The sequence below is a fragment of the Camelus ferus genome, chromosome 1 (assembly GCF_009834535.1).
Source record: "Camelus ferus isolate YT-003-E chromosome 1, BCGSAC_Cfer_1.0, whole genome shotgun sequence".
Taxonomy (NCBI): Eukaryota; Metazoa; Chordata; class Mammalia; order Artiodactyla; family Camelidae; genus Camelus; species Camelus ferus.
Genome location: NC_045696.1, coordinates 116,347,431 through 116,370,093, shown reverse-complemented (window position 1 = coordinate 116,370,093; position 22,663 = coordinate 116,347,431). Strand labels below are relative to the sequence as shown.

The following is a 22,663-nucleotide window of genomic DNA, read 5'->3' as shown; positions in this document are numbered from 1 at the left end:
CTAAACTTTCAAGGAAGATGGAAATCAAGCCTTCAGACTGCAATTTGCAGTTTGATGTAATTGAGAAAAGCAAGTTTATAGGGGAAACAGCACAGAATCTGTAGAGCACTGTTTTGTTTTGAGAAGCTTGTGCTTGCAAATTGCATTTTGTGATTCAGCGCTGGTGGGTTTTGGTTGTTGTGGCTGTTTTTGTTTGTTTGTTTTTTAACCACTCAGTATATTTAAACCTGGTTACCTGTCTGCACCGGCTGGATTTAATTGTGTCTATCAGGCAAAGCCAAAACTCTGACCCATCATAGAGGACATTGAGGGTAAAATACAGTTTCGTGAGAGGTACCTTGGAACAGTCAGAACATCTGCTTCTCAGATGAAAGCTCTGGATACTCAGGGCAGCGCCAATAAAACTTGCATTTCCAAGGCTCGGTGGCTTCTGTTTGAGTTGTTTGTTTCTCCGCCAGAGGAAGGCAGCAGTTTAGGAATGGTGTCAATGGTTTCCTGCTCGTGATGGTTTCCTCCTCATCTGATTCGAACAGATGCCACCTGCCACCCATGGCATGAGTGCAGGCCTGCTGACCACCTGGCACCTGGACAAAACCCTGGAAGATCATCCCCCACCACCACCCTGTGCCCCCGGGCAGCCCCTGAACTGCCTTGTCTTCCAGTTTCCTCACTGTGGAAGTGGGAGGCAAGGTCCCACCTCCCCTACGTGTTGTGAAGATGAACGCGTCTGGCATATGTGAGAGTTCTTAGAATGCAGGCATCACACAGACGGCGGTTTTAGTTTGAAACGCTTTCCACTGGCATCAGCAGTTCTGTTGCGGTGTTTTGCTACCAGTCATCTGAGTCTTCTACCTGGGGTAAGAGACAGGTGAGGAAGGTCATTTTCCTAGCAGGAAGCTGAGACCCAGAGAAGTTAAATTAAGCAGCTTCCTCCAGCTGCAGGGCTGACTCGGCGGAAGGTGCCCCCAGAGGCTCTGTCCCCAGTGCGCCGTTGGCACCCTCTTCCCGGACTTTCCCATGGGGTGGAAGGGACGCCGCTCTTCCAGATGCTTCACAGAGGGGACCTCGTTTGTCTCAGGCAGTCTTCTGCTCCCGTTTGATGTTTATGGTGCTCCTATTGAGAGGTATGTTCAAAGGCTTTTCTAGTTCACTGAAAACTGTGCAGGCCATAAAGCAAACAAAATAAGTGTGCTTTATGACTGGCCCAGGACAGACAGATGCATGCCCCTGATTGTTTTAAAGCTGACAATTGCGGATGGTCACTGTGCTGGCCCAACAGAATTCCCTGCTGAAAGGAGATGAAAGAGATACCTACTCAGGCTGTCCAAGGTGCCAGACGTACTAGAGATGTAAGGAATGGGCCCTCCTGGATGTTCAGGGGTCCCCACTCAGCTCTGTGTAAGACTACATACCCAGCAGTTTTTCAGCACAATCCAGAGGAAAGTCTTTTTAAAAAATCTTTTAATTGATGAGTTGTTTTTTTAATTTTATTTTTTATTGAAGTGTAGTTGATTTACAATGTTAGTTTCAGGTGTACAACAAAGTGATTCAGATACACACACACACACACACACATATATGTGTATATGTATACACACACATATATTTTCAGATTCTTTCCCATTATAGGTTATTCTAAGAAATTGAGTATAGTTCCCTGTGCTACACAGTGGGTCCTTGTTGTTTATCTATGTTATATATAGTAATGTCTGTCTGTTAATTCCAAACTCCTAATTTATCCCTCCCCTCTTTCCCCTTTGATAACCATGGTTTGTTTTCTGTGTCCATGAGTCTATTTCTGGTTTATAAATGAAAATTTGTATCTTTTATTAGATTCCACATATAAGTGATATCATATGATACTTGTCTTTCTCAGTCTGACTTACTTAACTTGATATGGTCATCTCTAGGTCCATCCATGTTGCTTCAAATCACATTATTTCATTCCTTTTTGTGGCCGAGTAGTATTCCATTGCATAAATACACCACAGCTTCTTTATCCAGTCATCTGTTGGTGGACATTTAGGTTGTTTCCATGTCTTGGTTATTGTAAATAGTGCTGCTATGAACATTGAGGTGTATGTAAGTCATTTTTTTAAACTTTTAATTTTACTATGCAGATGGGAAATTGCTCATGTCATCAGTACATATGATGATTTTGGATGAGTTTTTACATATGCACACATCCCTGCAACGGCCATCCAGATAAAGCTATGGAGCGTTTCTGGCACCTCACAGGCCTCCTTGTGCCCCCTCCCCACCCCTGGTAACCCTCATTCTGATCTTTATTACTAGAGATTAGTGTTGCCTCTCTTAAACGTCACACAAATGCAGTCACATGGGATGAACGCCTTTCCCTCTGGTTTCTGTCGCTCTGTGGTGTCTGAGCTACACGTGTGTATTGCTGCAGATAGCTGCAGTTTGTAAACACACATTTTTAAAGACCTTTATTGTTGTGTAGTTCCTGTACAATAAACTACACATATTTTGAATGTACAATTTGATGAATTTTGGTAGATGTTTACACCCATGAAGCCACCACCACAATCAAGACAGCTAACATCTCCATCACTCCCCAAGAGATGCAAATTTCAAACTCCCAATTTATCCCTTCCCGCCCCTGTTACCCCTTGGTAACCATAAGTTTGTTCTCTATGTTTATGAGTCTGTTTCTGTTTTGTAGATAACTTCATTTGTGTCCTTTTTTTTAGATTTCACATGTAAGTGATATCATATGGTATCTTTCTTTCTCTTTCTGACTTACTTCACTTAGAATGACATTCTCCAGGTCCATCCATGTTGCTGCAAATGGTATTATTTTATTCTTTTTTAATGGCTGAGTAGTATTCCATTGTATAAATATACCACAGCTTCTTTATCCAGTCATCCATCAGTGGACACTTAGGTTGCTTCCATGTCTTGGCTGTTGTAAATAGTGCTGCTGTGAACATTGGGGTGCATGTAAAGACACATGTTTTTAAGCGAAAACAACAAATTCAACATTGTTAACCATTTTCAGAATGGAAGTCATTGGTTGTGGACACCCTTCTAAGATGAATGTTAATTAGGCTTTTGAAAGAAAAGATGAAGATCTGATCTTCGGGTGTGCTGTGCAGGCACATGGGCAGGAAATCCAGGAGGTGTGCTGGCTGAGCTGGTAGAGGAGGTTTGGAATGGAGGAGAGGTGGGCTGTTGGGGGCCTGTGATGTCACAGCCACGGAATGGCCAGCCTGCATGGTTCCTTCTCCCCGGAGTCTGTCTCGGTGAGCCCTCACTGGTAAATATTCATGCTAAGTCCTGCTGGCACCCTCCCTTGGTTCTGGAAGATGACTTGAGTTATACAGTGTGTCCTGTAAGCCACGCAGAGCCGTGCATGGTGGGGGCTGTGGGGGGTCCCTGGAAGGCTGGCACGTGAAGCCCAGGTGCGCACCGGCACCTCTGTGTTATTGGCCCAGGGGATGGAGACATGGGACAAAGAATGCTCTGGTTCGTCTTCACACGATCTCTTCAACTGTGGGCTGAGGCCCCTATGGGCCACCTTCTCCCTAGGAGTGGCAGTGAGGGACACAGATTACTATGCAGCCTACAGTTTTTGCATGACAACTCATCCTTGAAAACTCATATTAAATATATAAGAGAAGCTTACTATTTAGTGCAGTCGTGTGGACCCTTCACTGAGAAAGCCATCGGTCCTGTGATTGACGGAGCTGGCGATGGGAGCTTCACCCATTTTACTTGCGTGTGTGTGGGCATGGGGGGGGGTCCTGTTATACCCCTGCCCTTTATTTATTCACCTAACATTTGTTTCCACGGGGTGCTTTAGAAGGTTTCTGCTCTGATAGCTCCTGTCCAGACTCCATATGACAATTCATCGCCAGGTTATAGTTGAAATAGAATTGCATCCTTTATAATGTTGAATTGCTTTCTTTGCTGGCATCTGATTGCCTGTGGTGCCCCCGGCACTGCACACTTTTCTTCCCTGGGTATTGGTGTGGCTCGTTGTCAAAACCCATTCCCGTCTGTTCTCAAATGCCAGGTTCTCAGAGAAAAGCCTTCCCGACCCAGCCCCGCCCGGCCCTTTGCCCCAGTGAAAGTGACCGTCCCCCGTCGGTCTGTCATCTTCCCTGGTTTTGCTTTCTTTTACTGCAATTTATTTTCAAATTTCCTGTCAGTTTCCTTTATGACAAGAGAAGTTCTGTGAAGCAAGGAGTTTGGTCCATTCCGTATCCCCGGTCCGCGGACCACACCTCGCACATGGTAGAGTTGAGTGAATGGGTGATTTCACATTCACAGCCTTCGTGAGGTTGGAGGAGAGGAAATTTTGTTTTAAAGACAAGGAAACTGGGCCCCAGAGAGGTTTAGCAACTTGCCCACAGCCGTGCGGACGGCAGCAGGGCGGCCCCCATCAGGGCTGGAATGGCGTCTCCTGACACTCAGCTCACGGGCACCTGATGACACATGGTGTTTGTCTGATGGCCTGGACTTCAGCTCAAGACGGAGCAAGGAGAAGCCACACCCGCTTTTGATTCTCCTCTGAGTGGATGAGGTGAACTTCTCTGACCCCATTTCCTCTTCAGCAAATTTAAATTCACACAAGGGGGTTGTGAGTATTGGAAGACCAGTGGGGTTATGGAGGGGGAAAAGGCCCCTCCATATATTCTAAACATCCAGATTATGTTGGTGATCTAGAAGAGAAAAAAAAAATTCAATCGCCTGTAAAGTTCTGTTTTCTAACAAGTTTCTATTTTTTGTGGCTTTGCTGTGCACTTAAACAAAAGCTCCACTAGGCTTTATTTAATTTGTTCTTCTGTTTGTACCCTGAGGCCCAGACACGGGGCTTATTATTTTTTTAATCAGGAGACAAATGCATTTATTTTGGAAAAAAGTGTGAATAACATCTCCAGTGATCCACGTGGAAGGTACACCCCCTGACCTCAGCAGGGGCTCTTGGTCCCCTCTTCTGTGACCCCAGGGTGGGCCACCCCCCAACTGGGGACGTCTCCATCAGTTCTACACCATCCTAAGCGGTCCCCGTGCATTGCGAGCTCTCGGCCCAGCTTCGGTGTTGTGCAGGAGATTCCAGAAGTCCAGGGGTGCAACCTGACTAATGTCCTAGTGACTGATGGCGACCGCCCCAGCCTGCCTCTGCTCTAATGAGCTAGTGTTGAAACTGGCTGGCAGGATGCCAGGGAGGCCAAGGTCAGTGTCCTCTGAAACAGCGAAGTGAGTCACATCATCTAGGACCAGCACACACTCACAGGACCACCTGACTCAGCCCACCTCTGAGGGAAGGTGTCTGCTGGTGCTGGCTAGGTGCCTGTGCCCAGCTCTGTCCTCGGTGTGTGGCGAGTGACCAAAGGGCGTGACAGCCACCAGGAGTCCCTCATCTCGAGGGGGAGACAGACACAAAGGGAAAGAAAGATGAATGTGAATAATCAGGCACAGTTAGTCCGTGCGGAGAGAGAACCTATGCAAGTAAGTCCGTGCAAAGAGAAACCCATCCCAAGCTGGGGCGGGTGGGGCGGGGAGTGGGCCCAGCCCAGCTGGGGTGAGCAGGATGCAGTGGAGTGGAGAAGTGAGCAAGGCATGGGGTGGCTGGGAACGTGGACCCGGGCAGCACAGGACCCGCATCTGAATACGACGCGCCGCTTTCTTGCTGGGAGGCGGCAGGGACGCGGTGCCCTTCACCAGCCCCGGGTCCCGTGGCTGTGCAGTGGAGGGAGGAATGCTGCCAGCTCTCTTATTCATTCAACAAATTGTTCCTGCACGTGCCAAGCGTTGACTTAGATCTGGGGACACAGTGACAGATGGGCCCTCGCCCTGGTAGAGCTTGCTTCCCGGTAGCAGAAGCAGACAGCAGAAAGTGGTAGGTGCCACACGCACAGAGGATGAGGACAAAGCCACCAAGGAGGGGGTGCCTGGGGATCTCCTTCAGGTGCAGCCTGAGAGGGTCTCTGCAGAGGGGAGGCGTCCTGGGCGAGCGTCACGACAGGAGGCCAGCTGTGAGTGGGGAGCCGGGGGGAGAAGGGCAAAGACTCTGGGTCCAGAAAGGGCCACCTGGTGGCCCCGGTGGCTAGATGGTGAGGGTGGGAGACGAGTGAGTGTAGGTGAGGTAGGAGAGGTAGATGGGGCTAGGTGAAGTGATCCCGTCTCCACTTCTGGGCAGTTCAAACAAATGCCCATCAGGACCCAGAACATTTTCGTCACCCTAGAAACTTCCCTCCTGCTCCTTGCCATTCAAATCCGCCCTGCCGTCCCCCCCACCCCCGCCCCACGAGGCAACCACGGTTCTACTTTATGTCACCACGGGTTAGTTTTGATGTTCTAGAGTTTCTTATAAATGACACACAGTCTGCATGCTTCTGTTTTTTTTTTTTTTATTTGTAACTTTTTAATTTATTTTTTTAAAAATTGAAGTATAGTTGATTTACAGTATTAGTTTCAGGGGTACAGCATAGTGATTTAGTATTTTTGCAGACTATATTCCATTGTACGTTATTACAAGATAATGCCTATAATTCCCTGCACTATACTGTGAATCCTTGTTACTTATCTACTTTATACATGTAGTTTGTATCTGTTAATCCCATACCCCTAGTTTGCCCCTCCCCCTTCCCTCTCCACTTTTTTTAATCCACTTTTTTTTTTTTACTGAAGTGTAGTTGATTTACACTGTTGTGTTAATTTCTGGTGCACAGCGTAGTGATTCATTTATACGAGTGTGTGTATATATATTTATGTATTCCTTTTCATTATAGGTTATTACAAAGTATTGAATACAGTTCCCTGTACTGTATGGTAGGACCTTGTTGTTTATCTATTTTATATATAGTAGTGTGTATCCGCAAACCCCAACCTTCTTCCCTTTGGTAACCACAAGTTTGTTTCCTATGTCTGTGCACACTGTTCTTTTTTCACTCATCTTGGTAATTTTGGGATCCATCCACGGCGTTGCATGCATCAGAAGTTTATTTCTTTTTATTACCGAGAAATACTCTGCTGTATGGCTGAACCACATTTTGTTTACCTGTCTACTTGTTGATGGGTACCTGGGCTGTTTCCAGTCGATTCAGAGAAGACCTGTATTTTCAAGCACCCCTTCTGGCTGCTCTGAGAGGAATAAAGTGGACAAGAAAAGGACCAGCTGAAGTGATTGCCGTGTAGATACGAGCGGATGGTGGCTTGGAGGAGGGTGTGTCAGGGGAGGGGGTGAGGAGGAGAGAGTATGACGAGTGCAGAGGCAGCGGGATTTGATTTTATTGCTGAGTTGGTGATTCCGGCATGTGAACAAAAGACACACGTGAACGTAATGTCTGGGTTGCTGGCCTGAGCAGCTGAAAGGATGGTCATTCCATTTACCAGGAGGGGCGAGACCCAGGGAGGAGCACACTGGGGTGGGTGGGAATCCCAAGTTCTTTTACAGATGTGTTAAATTAGGTACGTCTCTTAGTGGTCAGGTGCTGTCTTGATGATAAAGTGAGATAATCCATTTAGCAGTTGGGTAGGGAATCTGGAACATTCTACATGCTCGGTAAATGGTAGCAACCATTACACTTAAAAGCTGTGCTAAGCCATCATCGTTGGTCTTAAGAAAGAGACCAGCCAAACTGAAGAAGAAGGAAAAACGAGGAAATGATCATAGCAGGAAGTGGAATCGATCCACTGGGTAAAGAAGAAAACAGTTGTAGAAGGTCTTGAACTTCGGGTCGAAAACTTGGAACTGAATCCCACTTACTGACAGCGAGTCTCTGCGCTTCAGGAAGGAGGAGACACGCGGTGTCTCGGAGCGAGGAGTGTTAGGTTTTGGGCTTGAGTGCTTGCTCCTTGGCAGCTGGGTGAATTCGGACAAGCCACAGCCCTTCCCTGAGCGCTGAATCACGGGTCCTCTGGGTTATCGGGTGGGGAAACAGGGCGATGCAGGCGAACACTGCCTCAGAAAGTAGCCGGCAGAAATGTTTGACGGTGTTAAGCGGCAGTTCAGGGTCCAGCCCTGTGTGCGGTGGGTGTTACATGGAGGGTGGGGGTGGGAATGTATCAAAGGGGTGGGCTTCTAACTGGCTATTAAGGGCCTGGCCGAGGGCCTGGGCAGTGGGAGAGCAGAAGGTATGAATCTGGGAGAGACTTCGCAAGGAGAATCACATGGCCTCGGGTGAGGGCTTCAAAGGCAGATGGATGGATTGCGTTCGGGAGCTGGGGGACGGCTAACTAGCGCCGAGGTGACGAACAGGGCAGTTGAGAGGGGGTGTTCACCTTAATGTGAAACCTCCCGGGCTGAGATGCCCGGTGCAGACACTTGGAAACGTGGGCTGGACCTTCTGCTCTGCAGGTGGGGCTTGTTCCTTGGATCTGGGTGTCATCAGCCCAGATAATGACTGAGACCGGGAGCTTCCGAGGAAGCGGCTTATTTTGCTCATCCTGGTGGGGCCAAGACGGCAGGCGGAGGAGTGAGAGATTCCGTCGTCACCGGGTGGCCTGGCTGCTGGGGGCCAGCCAGCCAGCGTGAGGAATCTCTGCTGTGCTGGAGGCTGGGCCGAGGCTTTGGCAAGTTCACCAGTTTGGGGAGGTGGGGAGGTGTATGAAAAAATTCCAGGAATTGTCAGGGCTCCAGGGTTCTGGGCACCAGTTTCTTGCCTCTGGCGTCTCTCAGGACCTCTCGAGGCCCTTCCAGGGGTGATGCATGTTTGGGTTTGGGCCTGGAGAGGTGACTCAGACGTAATGACGGGTCTGGCCCAGCCCTGGGTCATTTGGTGGTGCTGGAGTCATTCTGGCACCTTCTGAGGTAATGCCTGAGGGACCTGGGCCTTGGGGTCAGCCAAACCTGATTATTAAGCGTGAAGAGCACAGTTCCTTATTCAAACCCAGCTCAGGCCCGGGGACGTCTTGCAGACCCGGGTGCCTCCTGCCCAGGGCTTTCTGTTGGTGTGGTGTTGGGGCGAGTCCTGGAGGGCCCGGGAGAGCCTTGTTTGAACCGGGTGTTTGCACCTGGTTGTCTCGCTCTGGGTCGCCCCTCATGGCGTGATTTCTGTTCCCCTGCACCCTCGACACTCTCTTCAGCATTTGATTTTGTGGTTCCTTGTGGCTTTCCCCACCAAAATGGCACTCTTAATTAAGGTCTTCAGAGCTGCTCCTGCTACTGAATTACCTCACCGGTTATCCATTCTCCGCTTCCAACCCAGTTTCCCTCTTGGCTCCAGGAGGATTTGGTCTCCTGAGGGAGGAATCCCCACTCCCACTTAATTCGTTTCACTGGTGCCCAAAATTCCCCAGTTCAAAACTCCCAGTGTCCGGTCAGAGCCCCATGGTGTCCGCTGGCCTTCCGTGGGCACCTGTGGAGCCAGGAGGATGGCCACACGGTGAAGAGAGCAAAATGGTTCATGTCCCAGAAAGGATTATTTTTTTCCTTCAGATCGTTGCGGCTCTGAGTGAGGTCCTCACCTGGGGACTTGTTAGAAATGCAGACTCTCAGGCCCCACCCCGGACCCACTGATTCTGAATCTGCACTTTAACAGGCTTTCCTCGGTCGTTCGGGAGCAGGTTAAAGTTGGAGCAGCGCTGCTCTGGTTCCTGGGAGCTTTACCCAGACTGCTTCCAAAGGGTTCACTGTCAGAGAGGAAATTTATAAGGACCACGGCTCAAAACAGCAGGACTCCAGGTGTGGCTGCTGTTTGAAAATAGGATTAAAAGAATTTTTTTTTTCCAGAGTGACACAGGCATGCAGTTAAGAGCCAAATTCAGACAGCCCACAGTGGTAGCAAATAAGCTCTCACTCCTATCCCCTCCACCCCCTGTTTCACTCCTCCCTCCCCGGTAATCATTTCCAGAAAATTTTCATCCACCCCGAGGCTGCATCTTGGATTCTATACTAGAATTCAATCAGAGAGGGGGACTAGATTCACTACAAAAATCCATTTTCTTTTTTAAAAATTTATTTTCATTTTTCATTGTTTTTAGGGGGAGGTAATTAGGTTTATTTTTATTTATTTATTTAATGGAGGTACTGGGGATGGAACCTTGTGTGTGCTAAGCAGGCGCTCTCCCACTGAGCTATGCCCTCCCCTCCTCACCTGCCAAAAAAACCCATTTTTGATTCCGATTAGGCTTGAGTGGATTTGGGAGCCAGCCAGGCAGCTGCGTGTGAGCAGGTCAAGGTGTGAGTGAGGTTCCCCGAAAGGAGCACCAGCAGCACGGCTTTATTATTAGCAAGTTTTAATTGTTTCAAGCTCTCCACTAATTTTAAAAACAGGGCGACCCACTTAATGACCGACTTAGTTCTGTCACTTGCTGTTTCCCCTTTGCTGGGACAGATTCCTGACAGTGGGGGTGCGGCCACCCAGGTGCTGCCACTTCTGTCGCTTTCTTGGGTCAGAAGGGGCAGAGATGGCGACACCCACGTGCTAGTCTTCCATTAGTTGTGATATAGCTTATTAAGCCTCTTTAATTTGTACTTGAGAAAATAAGCCTCCATTCTGGCACGTGCTGTGGGGAGACTTCGCAGAAGTTCCCTATTTGAAGTGATAATTTGCTGGCAAGGTCTTGCCCTTTTCAGAAACAATTTTATTGAGCTGTAATGTGCGTGCTGTAAATTCCTCTGGTTGTAAGTGTGCGATTCAGTGATTTTTAGGAAGCTGAGTTGTACGGTCATCACCAAGAACCCAATTTTAGGAGGCTTTTCATCACCCCAAAAGGGTCCTCATGTCTGTTTGTACTCAACCCTGTTTCACCCCCTGCCCCAGACCACGAATCTACTTTCTACGTCTATGAACTTGCCTTTTCTGGACATTTTTATAAAGAGATTATGCAATATGTGGTCTTTTATGACTAGCTTCTTACGCTTAATGATTTTGAGGTTCATCCACTTGGTAGCTTGTATCAGCATTTCGTTCTTTTTTTTTTGCTGCCGAATAATATTCCAATCTATGGAAATGCCCCATTTTGTTTATGAATTCACCAGTTGATGGCCTTTTGGGTTCCTTCCACTTTTTGGCTACTATGAATAATGTTACTGGTGGATATGTGCGTGCAAGTCTTTGTGAGATTTATGTTTTCATTTCTGTCAGGTAGATGCCTGGGAGTGGGTTTGTTGGGTCAGGTGGTAAACTGACGCTTAACTTTGAAAAAAAATTATTATTGTTTTGAGTGGTAGAATACGCATCACATGAAATGTATTATCTTAACCATCTTTCAGTGTGCAGGTCAGAGACACTGAGAAATTCATGTTTCGTGCAGCCATCACCGTGGTCTGCGGTCCTCTTTTCATTCTGCAAAACTGAAGCTCTACACCACGCACTGGATGACAACGCCTGCGTTCCTCCGTGCACTCAGCCACTGCCAAACCTCTGTTCTTCTTTCTGTCTCTAAGATTTGGCTACTTTCCACTCTGTTGATTGTGTTTGTTGACGCACAGAAGTTTTAAATATTGCTGAAGTCCACTTTATGCATTTTTTGTTGTGGTTGCCTACGCTTTTGGTGTTCTACCCAGGAAATCATTGCCAAATCGAACGCCGTGAAGTTTCCCCCTACGTTTTCTTCTCAGAGTTTCGTAGTTTCAGGTTTTATGTTTAGGTCTTTGATCCAGTCGAAGTCAGTTTTTCTGTATGGTATGAGGTAAGGCTCCAACAGTTTCATTCAGCTGCATGTGAACATCCAGTTTTTCTAGCATTGTTTGTCGGAAGACTGCCTTTTCCCACGGGATGGTCTTGGCACCCCTGTTGAGAATCACTAGACCATATACGTGAGGCTTTATTTTTAGATTGTCTCTTGGTCTCTATTTAACTTCTTAAGAAACTGCCAAGCCATTTTCCAAAGTGAGTGCACTGTTTTACAGTCCCCTCCAAGGATATGTGCAGATTCCTATTTCTTCATATCCTTGGCAGTGTTTATTATCTGCCCTTTTGATTACCGCCATCTGCGTGGGTGTGAAGTTATATCTCATTACGGTGTTAGATCCTGACCTTTAAACATTCTGCCTTTGTCCGGCCTGGAACAGAGAGGTGGTAAAACAGGAGTGAGCCCCCTCCTCCACAGCCACAGGACCAGCTACCTGCCTGAACACACTCAGTGCTGCCTGCAGGTAGACGGAATAAGCTCAGGCAAATGTCTGAACGTCTGGGAGCCTCAGTTTTCTGTGCTGAATAATGGGCGTAATCCCTTTCGCATACAGGGGGAGCTTGGAACATGTATACAAGCGCCTTTTTTGTTTTTGATGGTTAACGAGTGTTGGATTCACAGTTTTACTCCATACATTTCCCATCAGGGTTGTTTTTTTGTTTGTTTGTTTGTTTTTTTGTCCCTGGGGCATCCCTGTCACTGATTTAAGTTTTCCAGCCAATGTGACTTTCCAGCATTTTAAGCCCGACCGAATCCTGCTGGACAGCTTGGCTGTCTGTCTCCTGCTCCACTGAATGTCACCCAGATATCTTCACACCCATCTCACTTGTCAACACCGTGCGACCTGGGGGCACCCTGCTCCCCAGGCTGCCTGTCAGGTGGGTCACCATCCCTTGTTGATCCAGTTTTGCTTCCTTCTCATCCTCCATCCCGGCTTCTGTGGACTCTCACAAAATCTGATGTGTTCTCTTGACCTCTTACCCTGGATCCTATTGGGGCAAAACTATTTTTTTTTTTTTTAATTTTAGGGAGGAGGTAATTAGGTTTATTTATTTTTGGAGGAAGGGCTGGGGAGGGACAAAACTATTTTTATCCCAGGCCTGTTGAAACCAGAAGGTGGCCTTTTCTCTGTGGGCTCCCGCGAGGTGACCTCACCCTGCCCTAGGGGGCCGGCTGCTGTGGTAATTGGCCTGGCAGCGAGCTCCCTAAGAGGTTGTCCTTTAGCTGATACTTTGTTGAGGCTGCAAGCCAGCCCCCTTGGGATTTCCCTGAGCTAGCAGCCGTCTTGTCTAACTAAGGAGAGACATGGGCAAGGTGTCTGGAAAGGAGACCTCTTATCTCAAAGAGCAGTAACTGGGCCTGAACATCTGGAAGGCCCAGGCAGAGGGCGGGGGGTGGGGGGAGTGGCAGCTCGGGACACTTGCCAGAAAATGCTTTGCTGGCCATCGAGGCTAGCATTCGAGGGTTTTTTGAAAGGACTCAATGTGTCCTATTTAGTGAATCGGGCAGTACGTCCCATGCATATTAAAAATGTTGTGCACTTAAGTTTCCAAGTATCCCCCGATATTTGTACACACGTAGGAAGCACTTGTCATATTCTACCAGAATGAAAAGTCCTGAAACAAGTGAGCAAAAGTCAGGAGGCTTCCAGATCTTTCAATGGGGTATTGCTTTAATCAGTTAGAACCACTTAAGAAATATTGGGACTGTTCTGTGCCTAAGCTGTTAGGGTCCACAGTGAAGTCGTGGGTGTTAGGGGTGGATTCCCTTCAAAGTCTAGGGCAGCAATGTCCAACAGAAATAGAATGTGAACCCCCACATGTGACTTCCATTTCCTAATAGCCACATGTGTAAACTTCCTGGGGATGCTGTGAACAAATGGTCACACACAGGGTGGGTCCAGTGACAGGAAGTTCCTTTAGTTCTGTTTTGGAGGCCAGAGATCTGAAATCAAGGTGTCAGCAGAGCCATGCTCCCTCTGAAGGCTCTGTAAAGAATCCTTCCTTGCCTCTTCGTAGCATCCGGTGGCTCCTGGCATCCTTGGCGCCCCTGGTCTTGTTGATGCTCCGTATCTCCGCATACGTCTCCCTGTGTCATCTTCCGTGTGTCTGTCACTCCACATTCCCTCTCTCCTTTCTCTTACAGAAATACCTGTTACTGGTTTTAGGGCCCAGGCTAAACCAGGATAATTTCATTTCAAGATCCTGAAGTAGTCAGAGCTGTTTCCAAATAAGGCCCCACTGTGACGTTCCAGATGGGCATAAACTTTGGGGGACACTGCTCAGCCCACCGCGCTACACTAAACAAAATGAGAAAGACCAACAGCTAAATTTCTTCAGTTTAAATGTTCTAGTTAACCTCATATCCTAAAATATGATTATAGCATGTAATCGATATAAAATAATTCTTAATGAGATACATACATATTTTTTGATGGTTAGCTTTTTCTAGCAATAAATTTTTTTATGATTGTCTTTTTTATTGAAGTGTAGTTTTTTTATAATTAGTTTTTTTTTTTAATTTCTTTACTTTAATGGAGGCACTGGGGATTGAACCCAGGACCCCATGTATGCTAAGCACACGCTCTACCACTGAGCTCTACCCTACCCCCTACTGAAGTATTTAGTATCTGCTAATCCCAAACTCCCAATTTATCTCTCCCCCCCACCTCTTTGCCCTTTGGTAGCCATAGTTTGTTTTCTGTGTCTGTGAGTCTGTTTCTGGTTTGTAAATAAGATCATTTATATCCTTTTTTTTTTTTTGGATTCCACATAAAAGTGATACCATTTGATATTTGTCTTTTTTGTCTGACTGACTTCACTTAATATGATCATCTCCAGATCCATCAGTTAATGAGATATTTTAACCTGTTTTTCCCCTTGGCACTAAGTCTTTGAAATTCAGCACACTTATGGCGCATCTCAGCCTGGACCCGCCGAAGGGCTGGGCAGCCCCCGCGGCTGACCTCCGCGTCCTGGCCCGCGCAGCCGGGGCGCTGTGCGGCGGGCTTCAGCGCTTCACCTTCTGTTTTCACCCTCTCCCCTTTCTTCTCTCCCTCCCTTCATCCTCCTCTTAGTTTCCATGGAATTTTCTGTTTATTTGGAAGAAGTCTCGGTCAGTTCTGAACAAAAGAAATACAAGCCTACTTTGTAGAAGCTCCTGGGTTCCCAGGACTCAGTGGGAGAGGCAGAGTTAGCCAGTTTCGAAAGAAAAGTCCTGTGCTCAGTTCCATTTTTAAGCATCAGGGTTTATCGGTGTACAGTTTATTAAGCGTTTCTGTCACAAGTGGCTTAAATACGTGTGGCTAATATTTGGGACACAGCATTTTTTATTGAGCAGGGGGCATAAGGGACTGTTATTACTCATCTCCCTGCCGGGAGATTTGTGACCCATCCATCTCTCAGCCCCCTGGGAACACGGCATTATGCTCCCATGTTAAGACAAGAAGAGGCATAAATTTTTCTTTCGGCCAATTGCTCTAAGCCCGTTGTGATAATGGAGGCAGGATTTATATCTCTCAAAATCAGTATTGTCTTCTCCAAGAATTGCAGGCTTGTTCTTTTTTGGCTTGGACTTCGGTGAGGGGAGGAGGCTGGTTTATAAGCAGCCCCACAGGGGACCAGTTTTGGCTCCTTGAGTTCTTAAGTGTGGTTTGTGATAAGGATGTGGTTTCCACCCTCCCTCCCCCAGCTGATGCGTGCTGAGCCTCTGTTACTGTCGTTGGAATTTCTCTGGAACTCTGTTTTCCCCAGTGAGGAATCAGCATTAGAGAGAATTAGCAAGCAACCCATGAATATGAGTACCAGAGAGGAAAACAAAGTTCAGAGTGAATGTCCCTTCCCTTCCCCAACTTTTGCACCGCCCTCCCATAAATGTATATCTATCTTGTTCCTCTGTACACCCACATTCATGTATATTTAAATTGATTATTCATTTATTTAAAAAAAATACATTCAATGATGCTAGGTATTATTCTATGGTTTGCCTTTTCTTCTATTCACCAGGACCTAGAGAGTTTCTGTGTCAGCACAGATAGTTGAGATTTGCAAAATACTAACTACTATATATAAAATAGATTTTAAAAACCCCAGGTTTCTTTTGTATAGCACAGGGAACTATAGTAAATATCTTGCAACTTATAATGAAAAAGAATATGGAAACAAATATATGTATGTATCTGCACGACTGGGACATTGTGCTGTACACCAGAAATGGACGCATTGTAACAGACTGTACTTCAATTAAAAAAAAAAGAGTGAAAAAAACCTCTTTTTTTTAATTGAAGTGTAATTGATGTACAGTGTTATGTAAGTTACAGGTGTACAATATAGTGATTCACAATTTTTCACGGTTATACTCTGTTTATAGTTATTGTAAAATATTGCCTGTATTGCTTGCACAATACATCCTTGTAGCTTATTTTATACCTAATAGTTTGTATCTCTTAATCCCCTACCCCTCTGTTGCCGCTCCCTGCTGGTAACCACTAGTTTGTTCTCTAAATCCGTGAGTCTGCTGCTTTTTATTATATTCACTAGTTTGTCATTCTTTTTTAGATTCCACATGTAAGTGATACCATACAGTACTTTGTCTTTCTCTGCTTGACTTATTTGACTTAGCATAATAATCCATTCATGTTGCTGCAAATGGCAAAATTTCATTTTTTATGGCTGAGTGATATTCCATTGTCCTTATATACCACATCTTTATCCGTTTATCTGTTGACAGGCACTTAGGTTGCTTCCATATCTTGGCTATTGTAAGTTAGCCTGTAACAATCTATATAATTTAATAAGTTTCTTCTCTTGTGGATCAAATGTTAGATGACCTATGTATGTATTTGCTGTATATAAGATGACATATATATTTATATTTTGCTTTAATAAACAGCAGACAAATGTCATTGAGCACATGTGAATTATTTCTGTAAGAGAGTTTCCCAGTAGTGCATTCGGGCCAAAGGGCAGGAACATTTCAACTTGTCTTCTGAAAGGCTGCACCAGTGTCCCCTCCCATACGTGTGTACCAGTTGCATGCATGTTTCCTCACATCCTGGTTACTTTAGATATTAACAATGTCAACCTTTTATTTTTATTTTTTGCCATCATAATTACTGTGAGGAAATATCTCACAGGGCTTTTAATTTTTCATTTCTCCATTACCAGCTATGCTGACCACTTTGTATAGGTTTATTTGCTATTAACATATATTTTTCTTTCACTTAGGTTTGCTGTTTTCTTTCTGTCAAACCTTTTTATTGTTCTGTAGATGATCTTTTTATGTTCTGGATCTTAATACTTTGATAAATGCATTGTAAGTGTATATTCTCTCAACTGATCTGACTTAACAAAATTCATAGATTAATTGGAAGAGAATTGATATTTTTACAATATTGAGTCTTCCTTGAGAATTGATAGTTTTGCAATATTGAATATTCCAAGAATAATGCATATTTCTTCATTTATTGGTCTTCAGTAGACAGTTGTAGTTTTCTGTTTATGGGTCTTACTCATCTTGAAGATTTATTCCTAAGTATTTGATGGCTCTTGCTATTAAGATTTTTTTCCTATTACATTTTCCAAGTGGTTATTTCTGATATAAAATCTGTGTGTTGTATGTTGATCTTATATCCAGCCAATTTATTGTTTTTTTTTTTTTTTTAGTTTTGATAATCTCTAAGCATTGCCTGCCAATTTTCATGGTTTTTGTGTACTGATAGTACAGTGTTGAACTCTGGGCGTATTCAGGGCTTCCTTGTTTTGGTAACTTTAACAGGAACAGTTTCTTGTCTCTGTTCAGTATAATGTTTATTTTCAAGTTAAGATAATTTTCTTCTGGAGGGAGAGTGTAGCTCAAGTGGTAGAGTGCATGCTTAGCACACACAAGGTCCTAGGTTCAATCCCCAGTACCTCCTCTAAAAATAAATAAATAAATAAGTGAACCTGATTACCCCCCAAGAAAACTTTTTTTTAAAAATTAATTAAAAAAAGATAATTTTCTTCTGTGCCAAATTTGCTATTTAAAAAAAAACATCTGAAATTGTGCTTGCTTTGGCAGCACATATACTAAAATTGAAGCGATACAGAGAAGGTTAGCATGGCTCCTGCGCAAGGATGACATGCAAGTTTGTGAATCGTTCTGTATTTAAAAAAAAAAAAAATCAGAAATTGATGCTGAGTATTATGAAAAGTTTTTTTGGGCATCAACTGTAATTCTTTCATCTTCCTTTAATTTCTTAACATAATCAATTTGTTTCAAATATCTATCTATGCATTCCTATAACAAGCTTTAGTTATTATGTACCAATCAAGATGCATGATTTTATTGGTGCAGCCACTATGGAGGACAGTATGGAGGTTCGTTAAAAAACTAAAAATAGACTTACCATGTGATCCAGCAATCCCACTCCTGGGCATATACCTGGAGAATAATACAATTCAAAAAGACACATACACCCCAATGTTCACAGCAGCACTATTTACAATAGTCAAGACATGGAAACAATACAAATATCCATCAACAGATGACTGGATAAAGAAGACATGGTACATATATATGATAGAACACTACTCAGCCATAAAAAAGAACAAAATAATGCCATTTGCAGCAACATGGGTGGACCTGAAGATCGTCATTCTAAGTGAAGTGGGCTGGAAAAAGAAAGAAAAAAGCCATATATCACTTACAGGTGAAATCTAAAAAAAAAATAATAAAAATAAGGACACAAATGAATTACTTATTATTAATAACTTAGATGATTGATTTCTTGAATATGTGTAAGCACATCTAACTGTCCTTTATGATTGAATCCCCGCATTCTGTTGATTTTTATTTTGTGGTTGGCTTTATTCCTTTGGTAACTTATGTAAGTTTAAAAAGCTAAAGCTCTAATCTGTTCTTAGAAACAATGATCAGTACATATATATAAACTAAAAAAAAATGCAGTATATTGTACATATGTATTTACATACAATATATTGTACACGTGCAGTCAAATTGTAACAATTCTACCTAATAAAACTGGAAAAGAAAAAAAAAGATGCATGATTTTGATTGTGTACTGTTGAATTTGATTGACAAATATTTTATTTCTGTTTTTGTGAGGTTGAGCTGGTGACTTTTTCCATGCTTTTTGCTCTCTGTATGTTGTGTTAGTGTCAGGGTTATACTAAATTCATAGAATGATATGAGAGTTTTTAAAAAAATTCTTTTTCTAATGCGTTGCACTTTGGCACAGTCTACAATACATAGGAACGAACTGGTCTCCTGCTGGCTAATATGGTAGCCACTAGCCACAAATGACTTGAGCACCTGCCACCATTTGAATTGAGATGTACCATGTCAGACATCGCTTGGAGTTTTGAAGACTTAGCATAAAAAAAATTTGTAAAATGCCATATTCATAATGTTTTTATACCAATTCACATGTTGAGATGATAATATTTTAGACATTATAGGCAATATATATATTACTTAAATTAGTTTTACCTACTTCTTTTACTTTTTAAAATGTGGCTACTGGAAAATTTTAAATTTTTTCTGTGGTTCACATATTTATGTTGGACAGCCCTTGAGAGTAACTAGAACTTTCCCATAAAACCATCTGGACCTGGGTCCTTTTTTAGGAGTAGATCTTTGACTACTTTTTTCTTCTAGGGTTTTTAGAAAATTTACTACTTATTAAATCAGGGTTGATAATTTATGTTTTCCAAGGAACTCACTGGGTTTCCTCTAGTTTATCAAATTGATTGGCATAAAGTTCTACAGAGTACTTATTTAGCTATAAAATAAATCTGTAGTTTTATCTCCTTTTTTTTTTTTTTTTTTTTTTTTTTGCTATGCTCTCCCAACCTCCTTGATTAGACTTGCCAAGAGTTTGTTTAATGTTTTCTTTCAAAAACCAACCATGGTTATACTGGTTAGGTGTATGATTTTGCTCATTATTGATTTCCTTAAAAATTTTTTACCTTAATTTCTTTCATCTGTTTTCCTTGAGTGTGTTACTTTCCCCCCTAGATTATTGAGTTGAATGGTTAGTTTATTTATTTTTAATCTTTCTGTTTTTTCCACAAGTTCATTGAAGGATCTATGTTTTCCTTTAACTGTGGCCTTAACCATGTCCCATGGACTTTGATACACGGTGCTTTTGCTGAGGGATTGTGTACATGAAACCTGGCCATTTCTCTCTCTTCGCATCCAGTCAGTTATGAAAATGTCCCCTGCGATCACCCAGTGAGCATTTTGAGTAATTTCCATCATTCTCACGTATCGTGGGAATGGAGCTGATTTGTTCTGTGAGGAGCATGACTTTTCATTTGTAAACGGTCCAGTCTTGTTCAGTCAGAGCTGTGGCCAATTTCACAGTGACTGGGGCCAGTATCCTCTGGCTGCTTTCATTGGTTGCATACTCTTCAAGTCCTTGCTTTAAAGTATTAACCGTCATAGTTCATCATGGCTTATAAAGCTCTTGTCCCATCTCCTCCTTCACCCGACATGCACTCCTGGCATATTATCATCTTCTTTATTACCACCTCCATTCGTTCAGTGCCTCCTGCATTAATTACTTAGTGCCCCCAACAGTTTTGTGAGAGAGATATTTTTATACTCATTATATAGGTTTATACTCATTATATAGATTTTTATACTCATTATAGAGATTTTCTTTCATTTTTCAGTTTAATTAGGTAAAATTGATACAACTTGACCGCACATTTACAATATTGCATGTAAATACATATATACAATATACGGCACATATTTTTTAAAATGTACATATACGTACTGTTCGTTGTTTCTAAGAACAGTTTAGGGCTTTAGCTTTTTAAACTTAAGTAGCTATCAAAGGAATAAAGCCAACTAACACAATAAGAATCAACAGAATGCAGTCATCCAGGCATAAAGGACAGTCAGATGTGCTTACACATATTCAAGAAATCAGTCAGCTAAGTTATAAATATTAAGTAGTTCACTTGTGTCATTTTTTTAGATTCCACATGTGAGTGGTATCATGTGGCATTTTTCTCTTTCTAACTACATCGCTTAGAATGACGATCTTCAGGTCCATCCATGTTGCTGCAAAGTGGCATTATTTTATTCTGTATTTATTTATATATATACCACATTTTCTTTATCCAGTCATCTGTTGATGGACATTTGAGTTATTTCCATGTCTTGGCTATTGTCAGTAATGCTGCTATGAACACTGAGGTGCATGTCTTTTTGAACTATATTTTTCTCTGGTTATATGCCCAGGAGTGGGACTGATGGATCATATGGTAAGTCTGTTTTTAGTTTTTTAAGGAATCTCCATACTGTCCTCCTTAGTGGCTGCACCAATTTACATTCCCACCAACAGTGAAGGAGGGTTCCCTTTTCTCCACACCCTCTCCAGCATTTATCGTTTGTAGACTTTTTAATGATGGCCATTCTGGCTAGTGTGAGGTGATACCTCATTATATAGATACTATTATACTCATTATATATATAATCATTATAGAGAGTACATTTTATATTCTGTACTTTTGTACTCATATAGGTATTTCTATACTCATCATACTCATTATATTTTACTCATATAGTTATTTTATACTCATAGATTTTTTAATACCCATTATGCATTCATTATATTTTATACTTATTATATAGATATTTTTTCACATACTCATTTTATACTCATTATATTTTATACTCATGATATATTTTTATATTCCTCATATAGATTGGGAAGCTAAGGGAGATTAAGTGATTTGCCCCGGGTTCATACAGTTAGTAAATTTTGGAGCTAAGACTTGAAACCGCATTTATTCAACTGCAAGGCCCACCTCCGTGAGCACGACTTGATGCTGAGTACTGTCCCCTGCAGCCTTTCTCCCCACTTCCAGCTAAGACTGAAACACTTTGCTGACAGTGAGTTGGCCTCCTTTCCTTCCCCCGTGGCTTCTGTGGGCTGATTCAGGGAAGGGTGCTGAGCAGTGGGAGAGGAAGGGAGCCTCCCTTGCAGGAGGCCGGACAGGACCCCTCCCCAGAGTCTCCGGCCAGCCTCTCGTGATGGAGGAGTGTGTCAACCCTCCGTCCCTGCCCCTGCGCCCTTCTCTCCATCCAGCTCTCTCCACAGCCTGCAGAGTCTGAGGGAGGCAGTATATCCTGAAAGGACTTTCTAGTTCTCAGGCTTTGCTGCAGGAAGATCCAGTCTCTTCCTACCAGGTTATCTGAGGAAATTTCCAGGCATCTGTTTGCTCAGCAGATCTTGAGGAAGAATAGGTATGCGTTTCCTCTGTGATTCAGTCCCAAAGTCTTATCTGTTTTAGGCTAATGGATCTCAACCTTTTGTTTTTAATTTAGGTTTGAGTTTCAAGGTAAATATTATGACATAAGAAAAGTAAGGGTTCTATTTGTGATGTGTTTGTTTATGTTGGTAATTCTATTTTACTTTTTTATTTTTATTGTTTTTATTGAAGTATAGTTGATTTACAGTGCTGTGGTAGCTTCTGCTGTAACAGCACAATGACTTCAGTTATACATAAATATGTATTTCATATTCTTTTTCATTATAGGTTATTACAAGATATTGAATATAGCTCCCTGTGCTATACAGTAGGTCCTTGTTGTTTATCTGTTTTATATACAGTAGTTTGTATCTGCTAATCCCAAACTCCTAATTTATCCCTCCCCACTCCCTTTCCCCCCTGGTAACCATAAATTTGTTTTCTGTGTCTCTGAGTCTGTTTCTGTTTTGTAAATAAGTTCATTTGTATCATTTTTTTAGATTCCGCATATAAGTAACATCATATGATGTTTGTCTTTCTCTTACTTACTTTACTTAGTATGATCATCTCTAGGTCCATCCATGTTTCTGCAAATGCTGGTGATTTTAGAATCTTAAACAATACACGTTCTTCTGTCCCCCTCACCGACATCCTAGAAAATTGTGACACGGAGGAGGAGTAGACCAACCCCCACCCCCCGTTCCGCCTCAGTCTCTCCGCATTGCTGCTCTCGTGCTGCATGAAAATGGTCTGGAGGAAGCAGGTACCTGTGTGTTTAACTGTACAGGAGG

The 22,663-nt window shown here is 43.4% G+C and overlaps 1 protein-coding gene and 1 non-coding gene across 3 annotated transcripts in view; both read left to right on the top strand.

Annotated features, from left to right (window-relative positions):
- The window catches only part of KAT2B (lysine acetyltransferase 2B), a 92,625-nt gene that overhangs the window by 5,885 nt on the left and 64,077 nt on the right, over positions 1-22,663 (top strand). The gene's annotated exons all lie outside the window — the stretch shown is intronic.
- LOC116666766 lies at positions 17,649-17,755 on the top strand. The gene has a single exon (XR_004323666.1). It is a non-coding gene; the product is annotated as a U6 spliceosomal RNA (small nuclear RNA).